This window comes from Phasianus colchicus, chromosome 6 (assembly GCF_987193195.1).
Source record: "Phasianus colchicus chromosome 6, bPhaCol1.hap1.1, whole genome shotgun sequence".
NCBI classification, from domain to species: Eukaryota; Metazoa; Chordata; class Aves; order Galliformes; family Phasianidae; genus Phasianus; species Phasianus colchicus.
Window position 1 is genome coordinate 9,787,834 of NC_143441.1, and position 11,260 is coordinate 9,799,093.

Below are 11,260 nucleotides of genomic sequence, written 5' to 3' on the forward strand. Positions count from 1 at the left end.
CAGGACATGAGGATGCTGAAAGGCTCTCAGGAGGCTTGGCTGGAGGGGGCTTTCTGTGCAGTGACCCACAGGCGTTGGGCACCTCCTTCAGCTTAAATCCCAGTGGGAGATGCTCAGAGAGATTTGCTGCTAAGAAAAAAAAAATCACGTCTTGTTTGGTTGTTTGGTTTAAGAGCTTTTAATCACTGTTTCCTTGCTTAGCAGGATCTGCGAACTGCGTAAAGGACTCCGAGCAATCTAAACGCACCCATTTTCCTCAGCTTTTTTGTCTGTGCCATCCCCTGGCATTGCTCTGCCAGGTGAACTCACGATCTTACCCAGCAGTCAGGAGCACAAAGTGGCAGCTGTGCTGCATTGCCACAGCACAGGTCATTGCAGAGCCACCATGCAGCACTCCTCCATATCTGGGACCTCACTTCCCCACACGCCAAGCCCCACAGAAACTTCAGAAAGGGAAAAGGTCAGCCAAACAGAAAATGTGACATTTATAAAAATAGAAAGGCTGGAAGGGGATATGCTATTTGAGTGCCATTACGGTCAGTTTGCTTCGGCAGGCACAACTCTGCATGACTTTGTCAGAGAAGCTAGAAAGTGGATGTGGGGACAGTGAGCTGGTGAAGGAGGCATCGCTGCAGAGCACATTGCTGGGCATGTTTTGTGCCCAGCACAACTTGGTGCTTCCTGGCCCTGCTGGGACCAGTGTTCAGCGCGTGACTGGAAAAGTGTAGGTGTGTGGGAGACAGAAAAAAGATTATGGGGGACCAGTGGAATAAGATACCGCTTTTCTTCCAATTACTATTATTTTTTGATCCATCTGGTGTTTCAAGCAGCCTTGCCAAGTCAGAAGAAAAGATCTGCTCTTCAGCAGTACTGCTGCATGTCTGAGCTGATGCGTGTTCATGGGTCGTTAAGGAAGTTTCTGGAGAGGAAACTGCCCTCTCTGGGCTGGGAGAAGCCTCACAACTTTATGTTTGTGCAGTGTGGAAAAACAAACCAGAGAGTTTATAAACCAGCCATTTGCTCTGACTTGACTGCTAGCTAGACAGAATTGAGAATATTATTGTCTTAAAGTGTTACATTATTGAAGAGTTTTCTGTAGGTTGGACTGGTTTCTCTGATCAACTTGATGTGAGAACCAAGTCAAACCACAGAGAGCATTTCTGGCCCTTTGTGATGCCTGTGAGCAGTCCCATGGAAATGGGCTCTGTAGCGTGCAGACATACCTATGTAGTGGAGTACAAACTGTCTACTTTAATCCTAAAATGGTCCTGGTAAAAAAGGTCACATAAGATGAGATTGTGTACAACCTTACATTTATTTGGCAGGCAATCTATGAAGATGTCAAAACTCTATTCAAACCCCAGTCTAGCTTTAATTTTAAAACATATGTTAGTTGTGCTAGGCTCAGATATTCTGTTTTTCCAAGTAACAATGCTATTCTGTCCAGAATGATGAATCTGAACCTTCTGTTGTGTTACAAGAGCATGTTTGCTATCTTCCCCTTCCTTATTACCCCTTAGAAAAACAAACATTTATAAGCAGTTATTGGCCCACTCAAACAGCTGATTCAAGCTCTTGTGGCTTACAGATGTTTGCTGTCTTATTGAACCCTTCCTCAAGCAACCGCCAGCAGTTGTGGTCTAACAGGACCCTGGCATGGCCCAAGCTCTGGTTGAGTCAGGGCCACCTGTTCTTGTGCTTTTTTAGGAAGTAAATATTGCATTTGAAATTCAAGGCAGCGTGAAGTTTTAGGTTTTTGCAATTTGCTAAAAATTGCTGGGCTGAAGTGAAATAGCTTCATTTGTCAACACGTAAAGTGGTAAATGTAGCATTCTTGAAATCCAATATTGGCAAAATGGGAAAATATGGTTCCTTTTTATCTTAAAGTGAAAACTGATTTGAAATGTAACCCACAAAAAGGTTACTCTGACATAATCCATTTTCTGCTAAAGACCTTCAGTTATGTTTTTCAAACCTAGTCTGATACTCAGTTTTGATAGGCCATCGCTTTTCTACCAAGCTGAACAGCCTGCACAACATGCAGATACCAAGAGAAATGTTTCCTGGAATAAAGCATTGTGTGGGAAATGCTATGTGTGTGCCTGCCGCAGTGGCCTTCAGCAGCTCCTGCTCTGAGTTGTCTGGGGAGATAGGCTAGGAGAAAACCTTTGCCAGGCTGCAGCAACACAACCAAGCTTGTGGGATGCTTGTTGACTGCCTGGCCCTGGGAAGATGCCCTGACTGCATTCTGTAGCTTGTGGATTTGCTTGAATGGCCTGAATGGCAGCAGGCTGATATTCTACATTTGGAAGGAGGTTCCCATCAGCTGAGCACTGGGCCAAAAAAGGGACAGATTCATCCACAGGAATGCTTTAAAGAGGAGCTGGGGGAAGTACGGAAGTCATTCTGTACAGACTGTGGATGGACACCAGTTGACCCCACTATGTTTTGTACTTGTGTCTGCACAACGTATAAATAAACCCCTATACATGACAAACAGACTCCTTCAGGCCACCTCCTCCTTCCTTGCACAGGAGAGCACAATCATGTGTTTCGTGTAAGAATAATAATAACGAGAAATGATGTTGCTAAGGTGAAGGTTTAAGGCTCTGGCACAGACATAGGACTCTGTGCTATTCACATTCAACTAAAAATACTGGCTGCTTAGACACAGTGAAGCATTTAGTTTCCAGGATTTAAAACAGACCTGAGGCCCACTGAGGCTATGTGAGCTATTCATTTCCATAGAAACCATATGTTGAGCTCTTCTTTCTAGCTCCCCTTTAAGCAAGGAAATGAATAGCCTCTCTGAGTGTTGAGCTTTAAGCGTGGAAGGGAGAGGCTTAGGTTAGCCTTCCTTTGCAGTGTAAGACCTGTAGCGATTGCCTGGCTCCTAGTGCACCAAAGCTGTGTGTAGTGCATAGGCATAGTCTTTTCTCATTAAAAACAAAACAAGCTTTTGCAGCGGAAAGCAAATGAGATCAAGCCTTGAGCCACAAAAGGCTGGCTCTGACCATGGTCACCAACACCCTCATCTAGAATGAGCAGAGTGGCTGTTTCAGGCAGACACACAGCAAAGCTGGGACAATTAAAATGGTGTGTTTCATGTATGCAGATCTGTGATGCATTTCAGGATGCTCTGTGACCCAGAAAATCCCAAGTCAAAACCTCCAGATATAGAGCCAAACACCTTCCCACCTCCGTATACCCCTGATCCTTAACAGCCCAGGGCAGGGACAGCTGACAGAAGATGCCCTGCTGGGATGTCCCACCGGGCAGGCAAAGAGCACTGCCTGCATCTCCTTGAGCTGTGAAGTTTGCCACTGTTCTGACATTTTCTCTGACCTTTCAGAGGCACCTTTCTCTGTTTGAGGAAGAAAAGAGTTTGCATCCTCTGCGTTTTTTTGTGTTCAGCTCTTGAGTGCAATAAGGCCTTGTCCCCACCCCGAAGTATTCCATCTGACATCTGCCCACAGTTGTGCTGTTTGGTCACCCAGCGATATGGATGGTTTGGAGGCACCTGCTATTACTATTACTTATAACATGACTTCAGAGCAGCAGCTCTGGGCATGTCACAGTTGAGAGGAAGCTGGGAATTGTTCTGTCTTCTAAAACTGAAGCTGTGCTTAGAGGCGTAACAGGTTGAGGGTCACTGAAAAATTTAGAGGCCCTTCCGCACCTGTTATGTCATTTGAATGTGGAACACTAACCTCATGTTGGAGTGCTTTTATGCTGAATGTTGCTTCCTGTTTCTACAGCTTTGTAGTTCAATTACTTGACTCTGGTTGCTTTGCACACTGGTCACCTTGAAACAAAGTGATGAAGGCACTCTCAAGCATGCCGTGATGGAAGACCTATTTTGGTCATATGATCTAATTCTGAATTCAATCACAGATGAAGTACTTGGATTTGGAGTTTCCGCACAACCCAGTACAGGAGTGTCTCACAACAAAATCTGAGTCCCTATCTGGTTTCCCATGGAGTAAAGCTTGACAGAGGAAGTTTAGCAGAAGAAAGGATAAAACATTTAGTTAAGCTCTTACGGACAGAGAAACTTCAAAACTGAGGTTGCCTGGTGTAGAAAAAAAAGATGTGTTTAAAGAACCAGACTGACATAAAAGAACAAGGAGTGTTTCCTGAGTATAATACAACTGTCTTTCCCTTGCAACTTCAAGCAAGTATTTTGAGATACTTCATGCATCTATTTTCCCTATCTATAAAACCAGGAAATAGTTCCCAATTTGCTGCACCCAGGTTGCAGAAAGATTGTCAAAGTGATATGTATGCCAGCTTTCTGCTACTGTCGATGGTGCTATCTGCATTTTTCCACTGTCTGGATGTTAGTGTTGACAGTTTCAGTCTGGAGAGGACATGTACACCAAGTCCTCAGTGTGCTAGATCCTTCATCTAGACGAGTATGCTCTTTATGTTTCTTTCTTCTCAGTTTAGGATGGTTGTGCTAGGATTGTGTTTTTTATGTTTGCTAACAAACTCTCCACATTTCCCTTCATTTATTGGCCTGCATATTCACGTTACATCCAAATTTACTACCCATAGGGTATTTCATGTATGTTGGATTTATGTTCTTTCCTCTTACCACTTCCCACCCTGAACTAGTTACACTGAGTTCTCCAGGTTGCATTTCTCTGATGGCCAGTAGTAGGCCATTAATGAGCCATTTGTAGACCTGGGACCTCCCTTACCAACCTGAGCTGGTATTTCTCAAAGCTGCATCTTATTTTATTATCCTACAAACAATAACTGAGTATTACTGTTATCAGTTACAAAATCTGTGTAACAACAGGTGTTGCATCACACAGCATTACACTGCTGTGTAGGTAGATAATAGTTACCTACCTGGTCATTAGAATGATGCTACAAGTGGAACCAAATCTACACTTGGGCTAGGCAGGGTCTGACAGGTTTCTGATGGCTGCTTCAGGGCTATTTAATACAAACCAGCACACACATCACCTGATACCTCCTCTGTTTAGAAGAATATAGATGTGAAGCACTTAACCAAAAGGAGCTTTTAATACAGGCATCTGTAGACATGCTGCATAGGCAGTGATCACAGTGTTTCCAGAAATGCCCTCTGTAAACAAAATCAGAGATCTGCAGGTCCTGAAGAGCCCTCCAGCTGCCAGGAGCTCTGCTCTGAAGAACGACTGGAAATCTGCATCTCAAAACATGCAAGAGATTTTACTGGTAAGAGCAAACGTTCAGCTTTATCTCTCAGTTTGGAGTCTGCTACTACCAAAAGGATGGTGGAGGAGAAGTACTTGCCCTGCTGGTGCTTGGTGCCAGTGGTGTCCTCACGGAGAAGGTGGCTAGGCAGGATAAGCAAGCTCTCACTGGTGTTGCCTCCATGTCTCTGTTCCACCCAGGGCAAAAAAGACAAATAGCAAAGCACTTTTCCTGAGCAATAAACACCCAGGAAAAGGTTTATTAGATTACAGTATACTTCCAACAAAATAACCTGTAATTTTGGGATGAGCAAAGACAAATTGCCATCAATAACTAGAGTAAAAAGTTGACCCATCTAGCAGCTGCAGTAGTTTTCCCAGTGCCGGTGAAACAGGAAACAGATTTGGGGATCTCACCTGAGCAGGGAGCTGCTTCTGTGCCCTGGTCCTCTGTTCTTCTTATTCACTGCTTCCTGGGGGAAAGAGAAAACACAAAGCAAGAAGCTGAAAAAGGCCTCCTGATAGCCTTGCTTAAGTGTCCTCCTCCATTCTTATCCTGATCTACTAATAACTTAGGGCAGCAGCAACCCTGCAGTTTTGGAAAGGGCTGCACATGGGCTTTGAGCTTAGCTTTGGAGGGACTGAAAGACTCCTTCTAAGAAAAAGGTCTCTGTTAAGACTGAGTCAGTCACAACTGAACAAACGTCAGAACAGTGTTCCCGCAGGAAAAATATAAACTGTGGGGGGGTAAGTTTCTCTGAAGGAACGAAGGAGAAATTTGTAAAGGTATGACTTGGAAGAGAAATAAAGGATGTGTGTTCCTGCAGCAAAAATAAACTACATAATAGATTACACTGGGAATTTATTGTCACAATTTTAGGGAAAGTATGTTCAATAATATTTGGTTATTAAAATGCCTCTGAATAACAAGAAGAAGTTTATCAAGGAAAAGCACAAAGGGAGAATAAGATGTAGCTAGGAAAAAACATGATATTGAAGATATTTCAGCTAAGAATTGTTGTTAGAAAGGGTTTTGTGGTGTTATACAAAACAGATAAGGAGCACTGGTTTCAATCTGACACTGGATAATTTTGCTTCCTTTTCCAGATTGGTTACGGTGTTGGTACGTGATGTACAATGCCACTATTTCTTCTGGATCGTAAATGGCTGAGCAAAATTAATGTCTTATTTCATCCAATAAACAGATGATCATAGAATCACAGAATGGTTTTGGTTCAGAGAGATCTTAAAGACCACCTGTATGGGAACTGTTCAGTCACAGCCTGAAGCACTGATTGATCACCTGAGGCAAGCACTGAGTCAGCCATGCAGCACAGGTGAAGGCGATTCAGCTGTGTGACCAAAGGGGTGGAGCCTGGCTGCACCTCTCCTAGACCCCATTTAAGGGCTGACTGCCAGTGGGAAGGGTTTCTTTCTGGAGATCCCTTCTTTGTGGAGTCTTTCCTGTGAACCTAGGTCTTTGGATACAGGTGAGTGTTCCTTCCCTGTTTGTTTTATTTTTTTCCTATTTTCACCATGATAATCTTGCTAGCTGTAACACCACCTATTTCCAAACCTCATGCCATAGTTGCCTAACGCTCCATCCGACTTAGTCTTAAACATCTCCAGGGATGGGATGTCCACATGTTCTCTTGACAACCTGTTTCAGTGTCTCAGCATCCTCTGAGTAAAGAATTTGTTTACAATCTAAACTTAAACTTTTTTAGGTTAAAGCACTTACCCCTGGTCCTGTCGCTACACTCCCTGATAAAGAGTCCTCCAGCTTTCCTGTAGGCCCTTTGAAGTACTAGAAGGCTGCAATGGGGCCACTTGGGAGCCTTCTCTTCTACAAGCAGAACAGCTTTCTCACCTGTCTCCATAGGAGAGGTTCTCCAGCACTTTGATCGTTCTCGTGGCCTCCTCTGGACCTGCTATGACAGCTCCATGTCCTTCTTATGCTGGGGACCCTGAGCTGATTGTAGTACTGCAGGTGGGGTCTCACAAGGTAGGGAGATAGGGAGAGTTTCCATTAGAGTTAGTGCAGACACATCTTGAGCATCTGTGTATTTCTTGCAAAATTCTACAGAAATAGAACTTTCTGTAGTTGTTCTGAGCGCTGATAATAGTAATTGTTAATTTTCTCTTCTAGATGTCATCTAGAAGATGTTCTCTGGCATCCAAGGATGTGGTTCATTTCTAACATAAAGCAGGAAACTTGGGTAATTTCTTCGGGGACTTTGTGTTACACTAAAGTAGAAGACATTCCTCTTGCTTAAACCAGTTTAACTTCACTGAAATGCTGGATTAACCTGCAGGTAGTGATCTGACCTATAGAACATTTTATCTTATTCTTTCTAGATCTCACTAAGGAATGGAATACAAAACGAGCTAGAGAGGATTCAGCAACATATAATTGCTCTTAAAGCAAGCAAATTAATGTTTTTTTGAGTGTCTGTGTCAATTCTGCTTTTTACTTTTAGAAAATTAGATTACCTTTGGATTCCATGTACCTTGTCTTTTTTTTTTTTTTTTTTTTTGGAACAGAATGTGAAATAAGCCTACAAGCAATACAACAAATGTACTACTTTACAAAAGTAATATGAGTACCTGAGATCCATTAAAACCAGTTCAGGTCTGGATGTGGTATGCAGGTAGGACAACTTCATTGCTGAGTAAATTGTTTTGGGACTACTGAAGTTCTGAGAAGAACATTCCTGTTGGCTCGTGCTGGGTGGGGTTTCTCAGTATGCAAGCACTTCCTTTGCAGTCTAAAACTAAGGTCCTGAAATCAAAATTCTGTTTACAGTATAATGCAGTGGTGACTGCTGAGAATTACTGAATCCAGTATGCATTTTTAAAGTAACATCCTAAATTTCCTAGGTATGTTTCTCATTTTTAGCATGCATCAGTTGGCTGGTACCTGGAGCATTTTCCATTTTCTGCTGACATATTTTCGCTGCAGAATAACTATCCAAATATAATGCTTTTGAATTCCTACCATATCGGATATCTCTGAGTTAATGCTTCTAAAAAAAATTATTTGGCCTTGTACAGCCTCCTACTAACCCATGACAAAAATTGTATTTAAATGGACTGGATATCATTTACGTATAATTGTGAATGCCTCTTTCCTAACAGGCAGAGATGAGTATGTAATCTCTTTTCAGCAGCTTTGGAGGTAATAGGGGCATCTTACAACTAATTGCAACCGTTCTAACAAATCTGATCTTTCTAACCAAGCCAAGACTGTTCAAAAGCCAGCACTCAACTTATGCCACTGAGGAAAACTGTAATTTAAAAAAAAAAAAAAGGCATAAATTCCTATTAATTGTGTTGGTTAAAAAGTTTGTTATTCTATATGGTCCTATTGTATTAAAGAAGAAGAGAATAAGAACATGAAAATGCACATATAATAGCAGTTTCCGAGAAAGTTAGGAGGCTGAATCAAGAGGGGCAATGCCCTGCCAAACACTGTCATGTCCCCATGGTGTTTCTTAATCTGTTGTACATCAAACTGATCTGCAGCAGCTGACGGTATGTTAATTTTTCTATTGCGAATGTCTCAAAGCTGTTTAAGTGATTAAGCAAAACTCTATGGATTTTTTTTTTGTGCTGTGTTGGAGGAGTGGATTAGATAATGATCCCAAAGCATGAAATCCTTGCGTTTTGACAGCTGCATAGCAGTGTGCCTCACCGTACTCTTTAAATACATACAGCAAATTGTGAGGTGACGCTGCCAGCATTCAACGTGCCTGCAGAAGCAGCATGTGGGGGAAAGAAATTCAGCTTGTACCTTTCTATACCCTTTGCAGCACATCTATTTTTAACACCTGACAGAGGACTTTGCCCCTGCACTCTTCAGAGCATGAGCCTGTCAGCGTTGCTCGTCACTTCTGTTTTTTCCCTGACTAGAATAACTTGTAGGGGGAATTTGAGAAGTAAGCAGACAGCAGACATGACATGCGCACCATCAGGGGCTGATAGCAAGCAGCAATAAGCCATACTCTGAAGCAGGATCGGCTTTATTTCCTCCTCCCTCTGCTTGCCCTGTTTTTTTTTGTTTTTTTTTTTAAGGCTCTCAGTATTGCCTTAGGGGGAGTTGGAGGAAATGAGGTGAGGAGGGGCTGCAGTACACCATGGGCACTAGGCCCATGCCGAGCTGAGGGCCTGGTCCCAAGGGTTGGTGCAGACTCTGGGAAAGGAGCACTGGGAAAGGATGTGAATCATGGAAGTGGTTCATTGCTTTCCTTTTCCTGCTTGGTGCTGGTGTAGAGGGTGTTGAAACTCGTGGCTGGGCAGGCACAGAGCCTGAATACACTGTGTGGTGCAGGCTTGAAGCATGCAGTGCAAGAAGTTTGCCCAAGACAAGCTGTCAAATGATAAGGTTGGTGAGAGGATGTGGGTTCTTCCAGTTGCCCAAAATCAAATAGGGTGTGAAAACGACTGGATTAAATGTCTCTAATAGGATGAAGAGGAATGAACAAATGGCAGCTAACAAGAAATAGTGCATTTTACCATGTTCCAGGTTGTCTGAGCCATGCTTGCAATTATCACTCCTGTGGCTTAGCAGCTTGTTGCTCCTCTTGCTCCCACAGGTCTCTCAGCATGTCCATTTCTGGTCACAGTGTGCTCCCTGGGCGTGCCAGCTCTGATGACGTTTCCCTTTTCTGCTCCCACCTGGCTTCTTATCAGATGTGCTGTGTGCATACACATGCTGGGGCAGCAACGGCAGTGGTACTGCTGCTTTAACATGGCTAATGCCAGCCTAGAAATCAAAGATGTGCCTGATTGTCTGCAGGACTAAAGAAGTATTTGGCAACCAGTGCAGTCCTCTTCTCTCCTACCCTGCTTCACTGCAGAGCCATGTCCATTACTAACAGACTGAAAAACTGCCCTGTTTGGGGAATCAGAGCCTGCAGCTTTTGCTTTCTTTCTTACTTATTTCACAGAATCATAGAATGGTTTGGGTTGGAAGAGACCTTTAATAACATCTAATTCCAACTCCTTCCTATAGGCAGAGACACCTCCCACTAGACCTGGTTGCTCAAAGCCCCATCCATCTTGGCCTTGAATGCGTCCATGGAGGGAGCATCCACAGCCTCTCTGAGCAACCTGTTCCAGTTTCTCATCGTTCTCATAGTAAATAATTTCTTCAAAAAATCTAGTTTAAATCTACTCTCTTACAGTTTAAAGCCAATTCCCCTTAAGGGTGCACTCAATCCCACTGTCCATGTCACCTACAAAGATTTAAGTAGCGCTGGTCCCAGCACCAATTCCTGAAGAACACCACTAATCACTGGCCTCTTCTTGGACGTACAGCCGTTGACTGCAACTCTGAGTGTGACCATCTAGCCAATTCTTTATCCAGTGAGTGATCCATCCATCTCAGCATGCAGAAGAGGATGATGTGACACCTAATTGTGTTGAAGAGATAAGGAAGCTGAAAGTTTCCCTATGTAGTCTGGGCACTTTTTGGGAGATGTCATTGCCTTCTTCAAACGCAGTATGTGAAAAGAATGCAGGAGCTACTAATGATTTTCAAGGAAACTCATATACTGATTTATTTTTTTTTACTCAATCTGGACAACCTCTTTGAGGGTACATTTTATCATACAGCTGGGAAGTTAGACCAGGAGGGGGTGATGGTTTCTGGCCAGGTTTAATTCTTTTTAATGCAACTCCAGAAACTTAAGAGTTATCAGCATTAAGATCTGCTCTCCTACCTCCTCCTTCTAGTAAGTTGCTCCCAGAGTGTTTCACTCCTTTCCTTGGCCCATGGTTTTGGATTTCTCTCTTTTTTTTTTTTTTTCCTACCTCTCAACTCCCGGACACCTTTCCAAATTGTGATTAGCTTTTAAACACTTACTCAGTCATCCTTGACGCTGAGCTTGGCTTCTTTCTTCTGCCTTAACAGGTTCACTTCTTTTGACAGCAAGGTTATATACTTTTACACACTGTCAAATATCTATTCCTGTTCTCTTCCTCTTCTTTGAGCTCCTCAGCAAATATTTCACATTGCCATCAAATGTAATGGTGCTTACAGACTGGGATTTTTTATGTTTACTTTTGATAAT

At 43.0% G+C, this 11,260-nt stretch overlaps 1 long non-coding RNA gene across 1 annotated transcript; it reads left to right on the forward strand.

The window, feature by feature from the left end:
- Positions 1–6,622: 6,622 nt before the first annotated feature.
- Positions 6,623–11,260, forward strand: LOC149917412 (uncharacterized). The gene is made up of 4 exons (XR_016467434.1): positions 6,623–6,676; positions 7,336–7,501; positions 7,731–7,837; positions 9,782–11,260. It is a non-coding gene; the product is annotated as an uncharacterized LOC149917412 (long non-coding RNA).